Source organism: Vanellus vanellus (assembly GCF_965231255.1).
Source record: "Vanellus vanellus genome assembly, chromosome: 1".
Taxonomy (NCBI): domain Eukaryota; kingdom Metazoa; phylum Chordata; class Aves; order Charadriiformes; family Charadriidae; genus Vanellus; species Vanellus vanellus.
In genome coordinates this window covers 86,695,056-86,715,707 of record NC_138905.1, presented here as the reverse complement: position 1 = coordinate 86,715,707, position 20,652 = coordinate 86,695,056, and the positions used below count along the sequence as shown (strand labels likewise).

Genomic DNA, 20,652 nt, shown 5'->3' with positions numbered 1-20,652 from the left:
TCAACAAAATCAATGTTGCCCCCGAGATTTTTATTTCAGCCATTAGCTTTGAAAGACAAATCATATACAAATATCAGTAAATGCCAAAGGTAAAAAAAACAGTACACTTATACAGCCATACTCACTGAATTTCCACAAATCCTTTTTTTTAATTAACAAGGTTATAATAATAAATTACAAGGAAGGATACCAATTTTGCTAGCGTACCAATTTTCTTATTCAGAACTGTAAAATACCAATATTCAATTCACCCCTGGAGTCCTCTTCCCATCGTGCATGTCTCTGGAATGACTCAAACAGCACCAAGTCTCATAGATATAGCTGGACAAAGAGCACACTTTCTTTCTCTGTGAGATCTCCCATACAGAAACCAGCTCTTAGCGCATCTTTACTTTCTAGTTGGTGAACAGAACTTAGAATCACAAGCCACAGAAAAAAAAAAAACAGGTTTAATAACGCACATTTCAAGCAACATTGCTCACAATGCTTTAAGTTTAAATTGTATAGCAACCATTAAAAAATTTAACATCAAAATAGCGAACAAACATACACGTCAGAACAGGCAGCCTTCACTAACTTCTTCCCAACTGTTTCTAATATTAATATGTACCAGGCATGTAAGAAAAAATAGGAAATGCTGTCAGAGAAGTATGTAACACTTAAACATTAATTAGATACATAAACACTATTTAGGCTAAAAATAACCCCCTGGAGACAAAATAAACCAATTGCTAGATATTACCTTTTTAAAAGTATGCTTATAAAAAAGCAAATACATTTTAAAATCAAAACCACTTTAAAAATTGACATCTGAAACTACCTGGTTTTCTGTTTTCACCTTAAATTGCATAAACTCTTTAAAAAGATTCCAAAAATTAGTATGACAAAAAGTTATACATCATGATATGAGTTTTGCCCAGTAACTGGTATTAACATACTTATTCTTTTCAGCAGTGTTGTGTGACAAGTCCATCACCCTTCAGCCTATTTAGTCTGAGAACAATCCAAAATAACTACAGCGTCAACACTCCGTGTGTGAACACTCATGTCAGAGACAGAGACCCTGCAAAGTCTGATTGTGCTTTAAGCTTACTATCTATGCCTATTCAAACTCACTTTGCTGTAAGGATGAGTTCATGCTTTAGCTACTGCTCCCCACAAATCTGTGTCATCTGTCCTGCTCAGTCACAGGCACCAAATTCTGTTCCTCCTCCACCATTCTTACCACTGCTAGCAACATCCAGTCAAGCTTGGGTTTGTACTGAATATCTTATCAAAATCCAAGTAGGTTTTATCAATTCAATCAAATAATTGAATCAGATAAGGGTCTGGGACTTGCTTGATGCAGCCTACTTGAAGTTTCCTGGCGAGTAACTTTGGAGAATCTCTCCATGACCCTCTGAAACCCATTACTGAGGGCAAATTAAAGGAAATATAATAGGCTTTCCATCTCTCCCATCCTAAGCTCTATACAGCAATAATACGTTTATGCCATATATTTTCCCATTAATAGTACTACTTTGTGTTCTCAGATGTTGCACACCAAATCCTAGCTAACTGACCATTTGTTTCCCAATTCCCCCATTTTCCTTCTTAAACATTTGTGGAGTGAGGACAGGAAAAATTCTACAATACTAGAGGAATTAATCTGCATCAGCCTGAGGGCAATACAGAGGCAGGCAGTGAGGGAACTCGCAGGATGGAAAAGCAGGATGGAAAAGATAAAACAGCTGAGTAGCATAGTCAAAAGCAGCACAGGGCTGAGAACAAGCCAACAGCCTCCCAGTACTGCAATGGTAGGAACACAAAGGGGAAGAGTGATTAATTAGCTTGATAGAAGGAAAGAACTAGGATTGATGGCTATTCTTGTTACCCACCAACTTTTTTTTCAAAAAGTACTGAACTGTCAGCCCAAACAATGGGCTTGGCAAAGACCTCAGCAATGACTTCTACAATCCAGAATGATACGCTATACAAAAAGTCTGGAGTATATAAGGAAAAGACTTCTGACTTCTGCTTGGGGGAAAACCTAGCTGCCTGAAAATCTGCAGCAACTGAACCAAAGAGCCAGGAAACTCATCAATAGGAAGCAATTTGATATCGGCTCTACAGAGGGCTGGAAAGTTTAATTTTTTCCCCTCACTAACATCTCTAACTGCTGTAATACTACAAATGCTTCTGCTGAGTGACAGCGGTATCTCTTTGAAAATGAAGGGGAGGAGATCAGGGCTACTAGAAAGGAAAGTAGTGCAGCTCCTGAAATTCCCACCTATGTCCACATGGAGCTACAGCTATGTGACCTAATTTCTCTCCTACAATGAAGGAAATTCTTCAGGGATTATAAGGGCAATAATTTTATGCAAAGGAATAAAAAGAAAGGAAGAATCCACTGATAATCAAAGTTTTGGTACTCTAAGAAGTTCATTTTCTTGGTTCCTTAAGACAAATACACCTAATCATACATAGTCTCTCTGGACTTGAGCAGCGTAAGCGTGATGTGCAGAGCAGACATGAACAGCTGGGTCAAGAATTTAAACACAGCAGCTGAAAAGTCAGAGTTCAAAGTGGGGGTGAATTGACTGTACAGACTGCCTCCTGTAGAAAATGCTTAAGGTCTGATAATAGAAAGACTGAAAACTACCATTTTAAGAAAATGAATTTAGTTCACAGCTGTCCAATAGGCTAGGATGGGAACATATACACATCACTATTAAAAACAAGGCTTTTCCATAACACGTACCATGGACCAGTTCAGACCAGAGAGAAGCACCCCTCAGTTGCCTTCAGAGGCAGTCATGCTCAAGAACTGCTGTATAGAAAACAGCTGGGGACCACAGCTCTGCGGGAGGTTGGTGACAAGCAATAGGGACAACAAGCTAAGAGCAGAAAATGGTGCTCCATCAGTGACCACATTCCTCCATGCTTTCTCTCACATGACAAATGAGTAAGAGACAGCCTCACCCTACCATTCATAAGGAGATCTGGTTATACGTGCCACTAAAGACATGAAAATTTTTCTCTGTATTGAAAAACTTAAATAAAAATCTACCTGTGGGAGAGGGCCATAAATCTGATATTCCAAGGGAGAAGAAGTAATATGAAAACATAGAATGGTTGAGGTTGGAAGGGACCTTAAAGATCATCTAGTTCCAACCTCCCTGCCATAGGCAGGGACACCTCCCACTACACCAGGTTGCTCAAAGCCCCATCCAGCCTGGCCTTAAACACCTCCAGGGACAGAGCTTCCACGACTTCTCTGGGGAACCTGTTCCAGTGCCCTACCACCCTCAGAGTGAAATATTTCTTCCTATTATCTAATCTAAGTCTATCCTCTTCCAGTTTGAAGCCATTCCCCCTCGTCCTATCACTTCAAGCCCTTGTAAAAAGTCCTTCCCCAGCTTTCTTGTAGGCCCCCTTCACATACTAGAAGGCCGATATAAAGTGTCCCCAGAGCCTTCTCTTCTCCAGGCTGAACAACACCAACTCTCTCCCCCTGGCTTCATAGGATCGGTTCTCCAGCCCTCTGATCATCTTTGTGGCCATCCTCTTGACTCACTCCAACAGGTCCATGTCTTTCCTATGTTGGGGTCTCCAGAGCTGGACACAGTACTCCAGGTGGGGTCTCATGAGAGTGGAATAGAGGAGCAGAATCACCTCCCTCGACCTGCTGGCCACACTTCATCTGATGCAGCCCAGGATACAGTTAGCTTTCTGTGCTGCCATCACGCATTGCCAGCTCATGTTGAGCTTCTCATTAACCAACACCCCCAAGTCCTTCTCCTCAGGCCTGCTCTCAATCCATTCCCTGCCCAGACTGTATTTATGCTTGGGATTGCCCTGACCCAGGTGCCGGACCTTGCACTTGGCCTTGCTGAACTTCATGAGGTTGGCATGGGCCCACCTCTCCAGCCGGTCCAGCTCCCTCTGGATGGTATCCCTCCCCTCCAGTGTGTCTACCTCGCCACACAGCTTGGTATCATCAGCAAACTTGCTGAGGGTGCATTCAATCCCACTGTCCATGTCACCAACAAAGACGTTGAACAGCACCGGTCCTAGTACCGACCCCTGAGGAACACCACCCGTAACTGGTCGCCATTTGGACATCGAGCTGTTGACCACAACTCTTTGAGTGCAATTGTCCAGCCAGTTCTTTATCCACTGAGTGATTCATCTGTTGAATCCATGTCTCTCCAATTGAGAGACCAGGGTATTGTGTGGGACAGTGTCAAACACTTTGCCCAAGTCCAAGCAGATGACATCAGTTGCTCTCCCCTTGTCCACTACTGCTGTAACCCCCTCATAGAAGGCCATCAAATTTGTCAGGGATGACTTGTCCTTGGTGAAGCCATGCTGGCTGCTACCAATCACCTCCTTAATTTCCATGTGCCTTAGCAGAGTTTCCAAGAGGATCTGCTCCATGATCTTGCCAGGCACAGAGGCGAGACTGACTGGCCTGTAGTTCCCCTGGTCTTTCTTTTTTTCCTTTTTAAAAATAGGGGTTATGTTTCCCCTTTTCCAGTCAGCAGAAACCTCACCAGACTGCCATGACTTCTCAAATATGACAGAGAGTGGCTGAGCACTATCCCCAGCTCTTAGCACTTAATCCTATCTGGGCTTTAGCTTGCCTAACGTGATCCCTGGCTGCTCAAATTTCTCTTTATTTCTCCCAGGCTACCCACCCCTGTTTCCACCCCCTATAGGCCTCTTTTTTACTTTTGAGCATGTCCAGGTGCTCCTTGTTCATCCATGCAGGCGTCCTGGCTTTTCCACCTGCCTTCTTCTTTGTTGGGATGCATCACTCCTGAGCTTGGAGGAGGTGATCCTTAAATATTAACCAGCCTTCTTGGCCCCATTTTCCTGGTGACAGTGGTAGCCCAAAGAGAACCTCTTAAGTTAATTAATGATGGGGGCAAATATTCTAGGTTCAAGCAACCTGAGAAGAGCCAGCAATTAACCCTTAACAATATCCCCAGGACAAATAATTTTCCTTTCCCCATAAGTAATTTATCTTTTGCCAGTGGGGTGCTCTCATATATGGAGATCTAAGTTTATGGCACATTAACCTTAGCTATATCATATTACTTAGTAACTTACAGGACAGGATCATTTAGAATTCTGCCTCAAGGCCTCAGAAACCAGTTTAAAACAGAGACCCCTGTAAACGAAATTACCCTGACTTGGCCAAAGGCCAACCCCAAGGCTGCTGCGCACAGGAACTTTCTTTTCCTCATGCTACCTTAGCAGGACTTCTAATAATGTTCCTGAAGACCTGATCCAACGTTATCCATTTAACTGGACAAGCTCTTCATATGACAAAGAACAGAGATCAATGCCAAGAAGTCACTCAAATCAGACATGAACAAGGTGTTGGCCCGACTGTGGAACACCCAAGCACTTTACACACATTTCATAAATAGGTGTCTTTGACACAACCGGGTCATCAAGTTATTTCTGTAACTGTAAGACAGACAAATAAGTTAACTAGATCCATTCTCATACTTCTCTTCCTCACCTTGCTTGTCTGATCTCATTTTGGATTAAGCTTTACCGCCCATATTTGTACAGTGCTTCCCAGGCTGTCCTCTCTGCACGTCACTCTGCTGGGCACAGAATAATGAATTTGGGAGCAATAACCATGCTCACAGTCCAAAACAAACTAGACAAATGAAAAACAGACTTGCCCCAATGAGGTATTAAGGGTCACCCTAGAAGATCTCACAGTCACCACATGGGTAAGGCATAGTGCCAACTTGCCCTCATACAACAGCACTTCAAATATTTAAAACCCATTATTCAATACATTCTATAAGTTAAAATGTCCACCTTCTTTAAAATGGCTGTCCACCAAAAACATACCATCACAAACAATCTCACGCCCTTTCTGATTCCGTTACACAATAGTGAGAACAATTAGGGTTTACAGTGCTTTATGGACATTTGGAAAAAAAAAAAAAATCACAGTAAGTGGTGGTTTTAAGATATAACCAAAGACAGTCTCCTCTAATCATCTACATCTGACTTCTCTACTGAGCTGCTTCCTACAATAGCTTTTGCAATACACTGCATTTAATTTTGAGTGATAAGTAGGAGTATTTCACTCGACTTAAACAGCACATGCTAGCAAGGCATTTGATCATTTTATTTTAACAACAATTTTATTGTCCAGACACTAGAAATTCAAGTCTGGCAAGCTTTTTAATATGCACAAGTATAAGTGTGTTTCATAGAAAGTAAAAAGCACGTTTGCCACTCTGCTCAGCATGACAAAGTCCTATCTTCTTAGCAGAAATGGACACCTTTGAGAAGAAAATCCTTTAATTACAGTAAAGGGTATCTGAAATCCCATAGCCAACGCTGATCGGCAAGGTAAAGAGAGTGAGGTAATTTCTAGACCTCCATTAGAGATGGGGTACTAATTTTTCAATCTGCTGTGAAACTGATTTCAGTAACATAATGGAAAGGAGAGAAAATTGCATATTACCATGCATGCAAGAAAAATGTTTGAAATATCCTATCTATCTTCTCTCTCTGAGGGATGTCGATTCTTTTGTACTCCTTGATGATGTGATTTACAGATTAGCATTCTGGGAATCAAGCCTACAAGGGTAATATGATCGTTTAGCATAATTAGCATATGATATTTCAACACTGCCATGGACTTGGACCAGATTTGAAATGTAAATATTTGCCAAACAGTACATCCTAGTGCCCAGTGCTACATACTGGTGTAACTTAAGACACTCACTTCATGTGCTTTCTCTTCTGGGGGCAGAGTCAGGGCTGCTGTGGGAATTCTCACTTTCATAACATAAGGCAGTTTAAACATTATAGATAATGTTACATTAATTTCTGCAGTATCAAATTTTACAGGGATGGAAACAAGATGAAAAGAGCTCACAATACAGCAATCATTTCAAGTGGCACATGGATGAACAGAAAGAAAACTTCTGGAACAAATAACAACAATTTCAAGCTTCCCCAGCTATCTTTTTCCTGGTGTACTCCATCACCCAAGAGCAGAACCCAGCTTTCCTAGGAGACAGGAATCAACAGAGTACCATTCGGTATGATTCAGAGCATGGCATACATGCAAAAAGCAATAAAAAAAAAAAATCACTGCAAGACGTAAACACACAGCAGCTTCACAGGAGAGATATTTTATGCCTAAACTGAGGCTTTTTATAACTGTCTTAAATTCTGCAGCATGAAATTTCATAAGTTCTTTATCTTACATACTGTAACATTTTGTCTCATCTACTACAAAACCAGATGTTACCTGTATCAATGTCTAACACCCCCCAACTATCTCTTCATTCTTTTTCTTGTAACAGAAATATCCAGAAGCTGTTCATGTCCAATAGCAAATGTATAGATTTTAAGCTAGTTGTACACCTCTTATTACTGATTTTTTCTCTCAGAAACATACTGGTCCTACAATTGAAATTTTCCACAGCAGTTTGACAACAGAACTACTGCCCTAACATCGAAAAATCCTTCTCAGTATATTTCTCAGTTCTGCCTTATATAAAGAGTATCCTAAGGTCCATGCCTTTGCCACATCCCCAGGACTGAGTCATTGTGTAGCATCACCTGTAATAATTATTTACACAAGGGTAAAGGAAAACTTCAGCATTTCTTTTTCTTAACCTCACCTAACATGTTCTTTGCCTTTTCCAATCACAGGGAGATGTTTCTCCTTCACAGACCATAATCTCTCATCACTCATCCCAAAATGTACAATACGTTCTTTGCCTACAGTTGTCTTTACAACTTTTACACAAGCAGCACAGAGGTATGCCACGGTCCTTGGCAAACTAAGTGCAGGAGTGGACTATTATCTCTCTGCTGCTCCCACTCCTAGGATCTACCAACCTGCACTCCTTGCAGCCTTGGGCAGAACACATGGCATTCAGCAGAAAGGTGCCTATCGACTTTCCTTTCCCTGAAGGGCCAGAAGTTGCTTCCTCTACTATGTCAGAAACACAATAAAAGGTAGGCAGTGCCACATTTTCCACTCACTTCTTCACCAAGGCTAAATCCCTGAAGAACGCAGGGAATGTAAAAGAACAAAGCAGTAGGCCCGCAGCTGCACTAAGACACCAAATGTGAGGGTAACAGTGGGTCCCTCCAAGATACGTCTATTTTTCCAAGCCTGTTTATAAAACTATGCTTGCATAAAAGGACAAAACTTGTATGGACTAATGAAAGTGCTGTCCATAGGAACCCTGTTTGGTTCTTCCCTGCTTCCTTTTCCTTCAAATGTCAGACACAGGTTAAAAAACAGAGGAAGAAGAATATTTGCATATAATGAAGAGTATTACTGTCCTCCTCTGTTAAATTTCCTTGGGTACCTACAGCAGCACTTGGAGACAACCCCAACAACAACCACGTTACTCTGGACTCTCTCAGCATTTGTGGCAAAAAAATAACAGATCACAGGAAGGTTTCATAAGGGCTCTGTGTTGGCCCAACTCGTCGCCCCTTAATGTCAATGCCAGCAGCATTAAAGATCAGATTGACTGACTCCGAGTATCCTTCACAGAGATCTTACTTACTTGAGGTAATTGGATGTACACCAACAGAAAAGTCACAGACCAAACCTGTAGAGATAAAGAAGACCAAAGTGAACTTGGTTGCCTTTTGGACCCACCTCCCATCACAAACACAATTACCTCCAGATGACAGAAAGGAGGGATTGAGGGGGAAAAAAAACCCAACAAGCAAAGTTACGTCAAATCCCACCTGTTTCCGAACAGAAGGAGTAAGTCTAAACACTGGTCTCAAAGACATAATGTACGGATTTCATCTGGACCCAAATTTAAATAATGACAATAGGCAAAATTTTAAAACAGACTCACGGAAACTAAAGGGAAAACAGAGATTAAGGGGAAAAGCAAAATTTATGTGTCAATTTCTGACCAGAAATACTGGTCAGAAAAATCTAGTGCTTCTTCCCCTTTGCATTTAGGTCCCCTATCATCACCAAGACACCTGATGACCGTTTACAGCATCAAGAACAGAAATTAAGCAAGACCTTTCCTGCTGAATGCTCCTGCACTAGTCCCACTTTCTGACTGGTCTCATCTTTGCTTCTAGTACAAGAAACTACTACTGGAGTGAAAATCACACAAAACCAAACAACTTGAAGCACCCCACTTTCTCAAATTCACACTAGTACTTTCAGGGCTGTAACAGCACCACCTCAATGTTAGAAAGGTGCTGCAAAAACAGCAAACTGACAAGAGTGAGACCAGGCCTTCCTTCAACGATGTGGAGAGACACAGAACAGTACAACCTCCAATGTTTAAAATCCCCTAAAAATTATTGCAGCTGCATACAAAAAGTACAGATTGACTATTAAAAAAAATGTGATTATTCACCAAACTTGGTGAACTGAAATGTTTCCACTATCCCATTGTTGTTGTCGAGTTTTAAATTGATTCTTTCCCTCAGCCTGCCTCACTGTATCATGTAAGATTCCGAAACCAAGGCAGGCTCTCTTTTCAGTCTAGAAGTCACAAAAAGTACTCAAGTATATATATGAAAAAATTATTAATTTCTAAATGTTTTCAGATTTCCAATATAAGGCCTTTTTTACAGATGGATAAGAAAACATGATTTCAAGAATGGTGCTTTCAAAACTGCCCCTTTCAGAAAAGCGAATATGGAGCTAATTAGCTGCCTTCACCTTCAACCTTTTCACATTTAGTTTTAAGAATTAATTTACCTGAAATTAATCACTGCCTTTGTTGCCAAGAGAAGTTCTTGTTGATTTCACAGTTCACAGAGTCTATTCACTACACCTGCTGGAGCACATGGACACCTCAACATATCATACACATCAGTTCTATACATCTTCCATAAAGTGAACTAATACTATATGAACATTAGTCTCATCGCTGATGTCAAGCACATGCAGGCAACCAACCAAACCAGCTCCCTAGAGACACAAGAGACAACTTTATTTCAGCAACTGAATTCATCACACTGAAGTCAAATGTGGCTTAGTAAAAATAAATATAAAAATATAAAAATAATTTCAAGAATTAAATAGTCCAAGTTTACCATAGTTCCATTGCATAGATGTTGGCTACTTAGTCAAACTGATGCCACACACAGTATGCGGTCAACTACATTTAGAGATTAACGTAATTCACCACTCATATAAGCCTGTTATGAACACAGCATGATTTGTAGCAAAGGCAGAAATGGTCAGAGAAGAGTCCTTCAAGTTATGTAATCCAGTTCCAGGTAGTGGTCCTCGCCACATCACAGGTATGCTGCTTGCAAGAAAGAGGTATTCCTGCTGACCAAGGCAAATGTTGATAACAAACTCAAAGAAACAAGAATCTTTTGACCGACCAGAACTGGTGAGACAAAAATTCACAAGCAGATGCAACTGAAGAGCTCAGTTCATGGCCTGCAAGATTCACTACAGGACTCAGCTAGGTACAAGGTTGTTGGAACAAAAGATGATGCAAAGAACAGATATCCTCCGAATCCTTCAGAAACTTGCATCTTTCACCACGTTGTCTACATGAGTGGGGAACAGCACATAACAGCCAGGCAATCTGTCCAGTCTGTTCACAGCAGAAGGAGGTCAGGAGTCAGAGCTGCCTTCCAAACCAGAAGTCCTATACGGCAGAATCATAGAACAGTTTGGGTTGGAAGGAACCTTTACAGGTCATCTAGTCCAATGCCCCTGCAATGAGCAGGGACAAACATGAGGGCTAGCAAAATCTAGAAAAAAAACGGAAATCTTTTATGTTCTAGAAAGCTCAATGATTGGTAGGCACTTACCTCCTGATAACCGTTAGGTACATCACCACAGTTGGTCCTCTAAAATAAAGCATACTTGTCTTTCAGTTCCTCAAATCATGTCCCAAGGGCAAGCACAGTCTGTTTGCTTTTGTAAATGGATGTCTTGGACTAACGCCATCAGCACCAGGTAAATATCTACTTTGACTGTCACGGACAGTCTCAAGCATGCTGTGGGGATATTTTGCCCCTGAAGCGTGGGATGAGTGTATTTTATTAATAAAATTAAAACCTACATCTCTAACCATGTTCAGATCTTTGAAACAGTAATAGGGCTGTCTAGTGACCCAAGCAGAAACAGCCTGATAGGTATCTTCTTCCACCAACTTCAGAGCAAGGAACATAACTTGTCAGTGCCTCTTAAGAGCAAAGGAGAGGGATACCTTAGCAGCTCCAAAAAAGAAAAGTGCCTTAAGAAGATTTTGAGAAGTGACTTTCAAGTTTAAAAAACTTGAGGAATTAAATACTATTTGCTAAAGCAGGAATAAAGGTGGGGATTCCAGCACGAAGCAACATTTCTCTTTAGAGGTCTTTAAAAAGCAGTTCAGAAAAAAAAAAGCTGCATATCTAAATAACCTGAACTATTTTTCTTTCCTCTGTTGTGGTTTAATGTAAAAACAGCAAGGAAGAAACGGACTATAGAGAGCGAAACAGAATGTGTGGTTCTCTTACCATAAATGAACTTCCTCAGCTTTTCAAGAAGGAATTGATGGAGAATAGAATGAGAAGAAAGAGTTGGACACGGAGACTACACAGCTGGGAAAATCAAGCTAGGATGAGACACAAGCAGGATTTTTTGCTTTCATAAAAGAAAGCAAGATTTAATAGATCGTTTGGGTGTTTGTGGAGAGTAGGAAACTTCAACTGGTGGAGTTAGAAAAGGAAAGTCTGAGAGCAAATAAGAGAAAACCTAACAAAAGTGGATTTTTCAGGGAAAACTGCTTTAAAAAAGATGTCTTGAGAAATTATTTTAAGAAAAATAGAATTAAAAGGGGAGAGTCTCTTGTATAACTCTTGGGAGATATTTTGTGGTAACCATCCCACCAGGAAAGGGTGGAACAAATGGAACTTGGAAAAATGAAAGCCACACAGATGAATTTACATTGGTGTGGGAACGTAGAACTGCCTGCTCATTTCCTCCTCCTGGTTTTCCCTAGAAGACTCCCTTCTCTGCTTCAAAGTCCTTTTCACTTTGCCTTCTACATTTGGAATAGACAACACTTCCAAAAAGCTCCTGTTCACAATGAGTTATCTTCCTTTCTTTCATACCCCTCTGTGGATCACTGGTCCCTGCAATTATGTTTACCATGGCCTTCTTATCCTAACCTAAGACCGCATTCACCTGAAATACCATCCTGGGTCTTCCCTGTTACCCACCTGAAAGAGGAGAATCCTCATAGTGGAGGATCCAGCCCCTCTTCCATCCTGAGTGGTTGTGAAAGGAATAAGTTGGGAATTTTTCTAGAGCTGGAGTTCTTCCCCCTTGCTCTTCACCTTTTACAGCACCAAATAGCTCACCAATAGGTGTCTACACAATTTATAAGCTCCTCATAGCTGCACCTGCTGTTATCAATAGTGCCCCTGGTGCTATGAAATGCAAAAGTCTTGCCTGTCCTGCCACCTCCTCCATTGCTGGGAAACATCAGCAAGAGTCTTTTTCACACTCAGAACCACTGTTGCTTGGCAAAACTTTGTGAGACAGCACAGCAGCACTGGAGAGATCCAAATTCTCTGCTGTATGAAAGAGAATCACTTTAAACTATTCATATTTGGAAGGTTTCCTTTGCAGGCTTTTAAGACAGCCATTTAGTATTTATTTTACAAGGAGACATGCTCCTGTCTACTTGTTAGTACACGTCTCTTCTATTGCCAGAGCCATTATCCCATTCTCCTGATGGGATTTTGTCCACATGTATATAAATATATATAAACAATAATCTGCACACTGTCATCAAGTGGAAACAACTTGCCAGACATTTGTAGAACATTGCTTTCAATCCTTCATAACTTCAGCTGCACTTTCTTCAAACAAAGCAAAGCAAAACCTTCATTCGCATAAGGTTACAGTCTTAACATAAAATGCAATGCAAAGCTGATTTTGGGATAAGTGCATATTTGAGAAATCAAAGAACTGTTCAAAATAAAGCTATTTGAACATCCTGGCCAAAACAAACAGCAATAGACACAGAGAAAGGAAAATATATGTTCAAAAGCATTCTTGAATAATTTAACCTTTAGAAATGAAGAAATCCAAATAGAAAGTCTCCTTGCCTGTGCTCAACACAAGTTTTGAGCATGACTGCATTCTCCATAAAAACGGTGTTTGTCAACATACTGCCATAAGACACTTGAGGAGTTAGCATTCACCTCCAAATTGCAAAAGACAAGGAACTGGGGTTAGCAACACTACAGTATGAAATGCTGCCTCTCAGGCTTTGCCCCCCTATAGTCATATTCATTTGGATATTAGTAATGATTACCTAGAGGTTATAGAGAACAGTGCAACCCCTGAATACAGATAAAACTACCAGTCAGAAAGTGCTACTCATCTAGCTTTGTCACGACATTTTCGTTCCTAGGAGTCATTCCCACCAGTGTCCTAAAACCCAGATTCCTTGAACTTCAAGCTCCACCTCCCTCAATCCTTCAGGTCGAATCACTTTAATTAATCCAAAGCACCTGGATGAAAAGAAGGTTATCAGAAGTAGTCAACATGGATTCACTAAGGGGAAGTCGTGTCTGACTAATCTGATAGCATTCTATGATGAAGTGACTAGATGTGTGGATGAGGGGAGGGCAGTGGATGTTGTCTACCTTGACTTTGGCAAGGCTTTCGACACTGTCTCCCACATCATCCTCACATGCAAGCTTAGGAAGTGTGGGCTAGATGAATGGACAGTGGGGTGGATTGAGAACTGGCTGACAGATAGAGCTCAGAGGGTTGTGGTTAGTAGTGCAGAGTCTAGTTGGAGGAGGTCAGTAACAAGTGGTGTCCCTCAAGGGTCAGTACTGGGTCCAGTCCTGTTCAATATATTCATCGATGATCTGGATGAAGGGATAGAGTGTACCATCAGCAAGTTTGCTGATGACACAAAACTGGGAGGAGTGGCTGACACGCCAGAAGGCTGTGCTGCTTTACAGCGTGACCTGGAAAGGCTGGAGAGTTGGGCAGGGAGGAACCTAATGAAATTCAACAAGAGTAAATGTAGGGTACTGCATCTGGGGAGGAATAACCCCACGCATCAGTACAGGTTGGGGGCTGACCTCCTGGAGAGCAGCTCTGTGGAAAGGGACCTGGGAGTCCTGGTGGACAACAGGATGACCATGAGCCAGCAATGTGCCCTGGCGGCCAAGAGGGCCAATGGCATCCTGGGGTGCATCAAAAAGAGTGTGGCCAGCAGGTCGAGGGAGGTCATCCTCCCCCTCTGCTCTGCCCTGGTGAGGCCGCATCTGGAGTACTGCGTCCAGTTCTGGGCTCCCCAGTTCAAGAAAGACAGGGATCTGCTGGAGAGGGTCCAGCAAAGGGCTACAAAGATGATTAGGGGATTAGAACATCTTTCATATGAGGAAAGGCTGAGGAACTTGGGTCTCTTTAGTCTAGAGAAAAGAAGAAAGAGGGGGGATCTTATTAATGCTTTCAAATACTTAAAGGGAGGATGCCAGAGGGATGGGAGGAGTCTTTTTTCAGTGGTGCCCATTGATAGGACAAGGGGTAATGGGCACAAGCTTGAACATAGGAAGTTCCATCTTAACATGAGGAGGAACTTCTTCACTTTGAGGGTAGTGGAGCACTGGAACAGGCTGCCCAGAGAGGTGGTGGAGTCTCCCACTCTGGAGATATTCAAAACCTGCCTGGATGCTGTCCTGTGCAACCTGATGTAGGTGACCCTGCTCTGGCAGGGGGGTTGGACTAGATGATCTCCAGAGGTCCCTTCCAACCCTGACTATTCTGTGATTCTGTGAGTGTACTTGAAGGACACCAAATACAGGAGAGCTCACAGAGCCCTCTGCTCTCCAGGATTTGAGGTGATCCCTGTTCCCTAGGACAGAATCACAAGATTTTGAGCTAAGTCTCCTTCAAATCTGCTGGGTGTGACATTTTAGCTCTCTGTTCAGTGTACCACCTCATCCTTCCTTTTCAGACCTTCCTCCCAGGGGAGGGCCACAGACTTCCTCTCCATTAGCCTACTGCCTTCTCAAGACTGCATTTTCACTTACTTCCTCCGAGCTCCTTCTTCAGTCTAGCCCTGCCTCCTCCCCAGACATGCCACATAAGGATAATACAGCTCCTGTGGTCCTATGCCTGGATGAAGTTGATATACTCCATCATATCCTTATTACGAGTATACACAGACCAGTCCAAGCAATTGTAAATCAGTGAAGACTGTCCACAGCAAAGGCAGTTCTACTTAAACAATATCAGTGTAGGAACTAAAGCTCAGTTCACGCAGTTCAGCTGATTCTTAGACATGCAGTGACCTGGCTTCAGAAATATAATCAGCTTTTCACTAGTTAATGCAGTTTGTTTCCTTTTTTGCATTTGTAACATGGATCATGGAAATAAACACCCTAGCTATTAGTCACTTCCTTCTTCAGAAATATCAGGCATTAGAATGGCATGACAGAGTTTGCATTAGAAAGGAAAACCCTGACAGCAAAAGGAAAAAGTGCTTTCAAAAGAATTTAAATAAGAAAAATTTTCCTGTTATGCCTTTTGAAACAAAGATTAATGCAAACCAAATCTTTTAAACTGATGTTATTACTTCAGCGTTATCATAATATCACAACACCATATGCACACCGCTGCAAAGAAATGCTAAGCTTAATTAATACCTTTGTCCATTTTAAGGCTTATTGGAGCATATGTTTATGATTTAGTCTGCCTCATCTGCCTGGAGCTATCCCCAGAACATGCCTATCTGTTTTATAGTCTGGATTTTAAAAGCTTTTCAACAATAAGATTTTTTCACCCCTCCTCAACAGGCGTACATCTCTACTGCCACCAAAATGCAGCTCATCACCTACTGGGGATCCCACGTTTCTTATCTGTTCTTTCTTCTCTGTGAAGCACAGTGGTCAGATGCCTCCTGTTTTACTGTGCTTGCAGACAAGGCAAAAGCAGCAGGGCTCTTCCCAAGGATCATGCCTTATTCTACAAACTCTAGCCTTCAAGGCTTATTTTTGATAGCAATGAATGCAAGTGCTTGGGATATCAGAAGAAACAATTTAATAGAGCCTGAAGAGGAAGTGCTTTCAAAAGCAGGCTGAGAAGGAAAGGTGAGGTAGGGGTTAAAAGACACATGAAGCACAGTGCCCTCTAACTGTGGCAATATAAAACTCACAGAGAGACGACTTTCCCAGAAACACCGTTGCAATGAGGAGACCATCCAACATCTTTCACTGGAGAACAACGTCCTGCCTCATTACAAACACACCACAGAAAGTATGTCACTGAACCAGAGGAAGTGACCCAAGAGACCGATTTGATGTGTTTTTTTTCCCAGGAAGCGCAGCATTCAGAAATGCAAGTTTCATCTGAGAAAGGCTACAGGGACCAGCAGAAACAGTCTCTGCAAGTCAGCTTTAGGAGACCAGGAGAGATGGAGAGGAAGGGCAGAGTGCACTGCTGATAGCTCTTTTGTCTCCAATAGAGCATCTTGCTACACATGAGTAAAATATACAAATATATATTGAGAATCAATAAAGGAAAGTAAGTTTTCAAATAGAAAGTACCTTCAGCCTCCTGCCCACACACACACACCTTTCCACCACAAGCCCTAAGCACAGTAAGGAAAATTTTAAATTTATTTTTTTAAAATTCCTTTACTAAGCATGAGGTGATCTAGTTCCACTCTTGCTCTATTCTACATAGGGTTGGCTGTGAGGGCACAACAGGACTTTATCCACTTTAGCTTTGAAAATCAGTGAGAACAGACATTGCACAACCCCTCTGGACAACCTGTTCCAACACTTGACTGTCCTCATAGTAGAAAAAGTTTTCATTATATCTGGCTTGAACCTCTTGTTTCAACTTATATTTGTTGTCCCTCATCCAACCACCATGTACAAATATGAAGAGCCTAGCTCTGTCTTCTTGATAACCTCTTCTTAAGTATTGGAAGGTTATATAAGCCCCATAAAAGCCTTTTCTTCTACAGGCTGAATAAGCCCAGTTCCCTCAGCGTATGATCCTCACACTGCATCAGGGTCCTGAGTGCAGTGAAAAGGCTTTAAAGGCTCTGATCAGCCTCACCTGGTGCCTCCACCCCCACTCTCTGCCCATGGCCCCAGGGGTTCCATTTAAGCTCTGCCTTTGGCCTTCAGTCCCTGCACAAGCTACATTGTAGGTGTGCCTGTCTCCAACCATGCCTGTGTATGGTCATGGACCCTGTTGAGCCAGACCCTCACCCATGGTATGACCCTCACTTGACCTCAGACCTGCCGCATCACTATGGACCTACTCAGTAATAACTGGACTGTATCTGACCCCAATTACTATCACTGGACCTGATCCTGATCTGCTGATTCACATCTCTACTTGATCATGGACCTGACTTATCACCACAAACCTACCTGGCAATCTAGACTCTTGCTTGGCACTGGCTGCCTTGCTTGGTACCATGGGACAGGGCCCTGGCTGCTGGGGTACCGGCCTTGCCAGCTGGGTTACTGAGCTCCCAGCTCCCCATTCCTTACTGAGGGCCACGTGCTCCAGCCCCCGATGGTCCTAATGGCCCTCCACTAGTCTAGCTTCAGTTTATCCATACCTTTCTTGTCTCTGAGAGCAGGAAACAGGATGCAGTGCCCTAGACTCTGTCTAACAAATGCTAAGTACAGGGAGATAATCACTTCCTTTGATAGACTGGTTGCAGTCTTATTAATATAGCTCTGCATATTGTTGGTCACCTTTGCTTCCAGGGCACGTTGCTGGCTCATGCCCAGCTTCTTTAAAGCATTCTCATCTCTTTTTGTGCATCAATAAACGTGGTGACTTTCTTGCAATGTAGAAAACTAATTGGGCAAATGTGCAAATAGCACAATACTGAAACACAACAGAAATGGAAAACCGAGATGGGTTTTCAATTGTCAATCCCAAGTGCAACAGGAATGTTAACGTATTAAAAACAAGCAGGCTCTTCTGATCAAGGCCAAACCAACTCCATACCCACTCTCACAGAGTAACACTGAGGCACAGTCTTGGATTCTGTAGCGCAAACTTGCCAGTTTCACATGTGCCACAAATGCGAAAGTAACACCTCCAAGCAGTGCTGCAGCCTCAGTGCTGTTTTGCTGTTTCATTTTGTGCGGTTCCCATGTTTCACTTCTTTATTGCAATGTTTTAGATTCTGTATTTGGGGAGGGAGGTGTTAAACTCTAAAAATAAGCAGTTGTGTTGGAAATATCCTCATGGACAGGCTGAGGTTTGGCATGCTTTGGAAGAAAGTAACTTAAAAAAGCAAGGAAAGCAAAGACCGTGGGATATGCATCTCTGCTGGCTATTTTCTATTAAAATAGCCACAATAACTAAGATAACACTGACATCCCCAGTTAACCCTCTACCCTCCTCAAGAGAGATGAACAGGATCATTCTAAGCTCAGAGCTTTGTCTAAATAATGCAAATGATGCTGCATTAGTTATATTCCAACCCCAAGGTCTTCTCATGCAGCTTTATTCATGAGAATTAGTTCTAAAGAAAGTGTAGATGCCCAAAACCAAATTTGCTATAAGTTCTACAGCCCCATTATAGAAAAGGTCTCATCTGTAGGATTTGCAATTTGAACAGCATAGGTCTAAAAATATGAAAGCGAAAGATATGGAGGCAGAAGTTACATCAGCTCCATCAGTTTTCACTTCTGGAGCTCAGAAAAAATGCACAATGGAAGCAAAGGGCATAGAACTATGAGGACTGATTTCTTCCTTGGTGTTATCAACCACATGCATATTACACTGATAATTAATCTTTTGCTATTTTTTAAATTATTGAGTGCTAACTTTGGCCCCATATTCTGTGCTGATATAACTGATATGAATGCACTTTTTCAGTGGTTATTATCCTTTGCCATTATATGCGCCAGCTATAAAGAACTTCATCTATCAACTTAACAAACAAACCATTTAAACTACCTGTGGCACCTGTTACTAAGAACTTTGCTACAGTAATATACTAAGTTTTGGCATCCACAGGCCCATCTAGGAGTAACAGCACAAACAAGCCTCATGATCCAATTCTCATGGCTGTTCTGGAGATTATCCGACTTTTTCCCAGTCAAATCCCAGGTGACTTACCCCAAAGCCTTAAAATAAGCTCAGTGCAGTCAGGTAGGAAAATCAGGTGCCCCCATTGCTGTGGTTCGAACCACAAAACTATACAGAGCAAAAGCACAGAACAAGGGAGTTGCTAAAATGACGAAGTAAAGAAACGCAGCTTTATTCACCCTTGCAGCCTCGCTTTTCCCCCCAACACAGCATCCCCGTACCACCGGTCCTCCTCTCTGCCCATCAGAAATCTCTGGAGCTGAAGGCCTTTTCGAGAGCAGCAGAGCTCACGGAGCTCCCAACACCCATCCCGGAGCACAGTGACAGGCGGATATCCAGGATCCAGCAAGAAAAGTTTCCAAAAGCTCGAACAGGAAAAGGCAAAGCTGGAGTCAAGTTTTACGTAAGACTGGGGGGGCGGGGGGGGGCAGGCACTGTTGGCACCACCTCTATGGGGCCGGTGGCCCACAAGAGCTGTCAGCCCACCCGGCCAGCCCCTAGCCTTGCTCCCCCATCGCCCCCGGGACCACTGCCTCCCTCCTGACCCCCGGGGCTTCCCTCCCGCGGCTTCACGCCTGCTCTGCCCCCACCGGGGGGCGCGGGGGGGTCTTCTCTGCGCTCCCACCCATCCAAGGGTCGGCTGAGCTCTGCGCCCTCACACCCTGCTACAGCCTCGGGGGGAGGAGGGGGTGCATGGGGAGAGGAGAGGAAGCCCCCCGCCCGCCAGCAGCGCTGTCGCAGGGCGGTATTTCCCTCGGCGGTGGGGAGAACCCCCCCCCCCCCCGAAGCCGTCTGCTCCCGTGAGGAGACGGGCAACGCGGGCTCCGGGGCGGAGAGCGGCACCGCGCCCGCAGACGCTGCTGGGCTCGTCCTCGGTCCCTTCTCAACTAACTTTCCTGTTTTCGCAAAAATTATACAGACCCTGAGGGGGAGTGGGGGGTGTTACTGTTCTCACCACGCGCCCCTTACTCCGAAGGAGCCATCCGCACCCCTCCCCGCACACCCGCCCTGCTCCGCCCGCCGGGACCCCGCCGCTCCCCAACGCCTCCAACCGCCAGACCGCCGGCCCCCCGCCTCCCCCGCCGCCGGCTGTGCCCCGCTCTCTGCCATCTCCCGAGGCCGGGAAGCGCCCGCAACTTTCCGCCACCCCCTTCCCCGCGGCGCGGGGTCTCACCCGCGCGTCCCTGGGCCGGGCCGGGCCGGGGCGGATAGGGCCGAGCGGTGTAGAAGCAGCAGGAGCACGGCAGGACACGGATCCAGCTCCTGCCAGCGGAAACGGGAGGAGGGGCTCGGACCGGCGCTACCGAGCGGGGAGGAGCTGGGGGCGCTGCCCAGGGGAGGCTCCAGCCCCGCGAAGGAGGGGAGGGAGCGCCGCCAGCCCAGTCCTCCACCGCGCCTCACGCCGCCCGCAGCAGAAGACCGCCGCCATCCCGCGCCGGCTGCCCTTTCTTGAGAGCTTTACCTGGAGCCTCCGCGCCCGGGGGCCCACCCCGGCTCCCTGTGCCGCCCACGCACCCCACGGGAATCCCCCCGCAACCCCCAGGGGCATTCCCTCCCCCCCCCCCGCCCCGCAGCCT

At 43.9% G+C, this 20,652-nt stretch overlaps 1 protein-coding gene across 1 annotated transcript in view; it reads right to left on the bottom strand.

Moving 5' to 3' along the window:
* Positions 1 to 20,269, bottom strand: part of TSPAN9 (tetraspanin 9) — a 194,772-nt gene extending 174,503 nt beyond the window's left edge. Inside the window, exons 1-2 of the mRNA XM_082484043.1 lie at positions 20,250 to 20,269; positions 8,556 to 8,600 (exon numbers count right to left, since the gene is read on the bottom strand). The gene's annotated coding sequence lies outside the window, so the exon portion shown is untranslated. The remainder of the gene's footprint in view (positions 1 to 8,555; positions 8,601 to 20,249) is intronic.
* Positions 20,270 to 20,652: the final 383 nt, after the last annotated feature.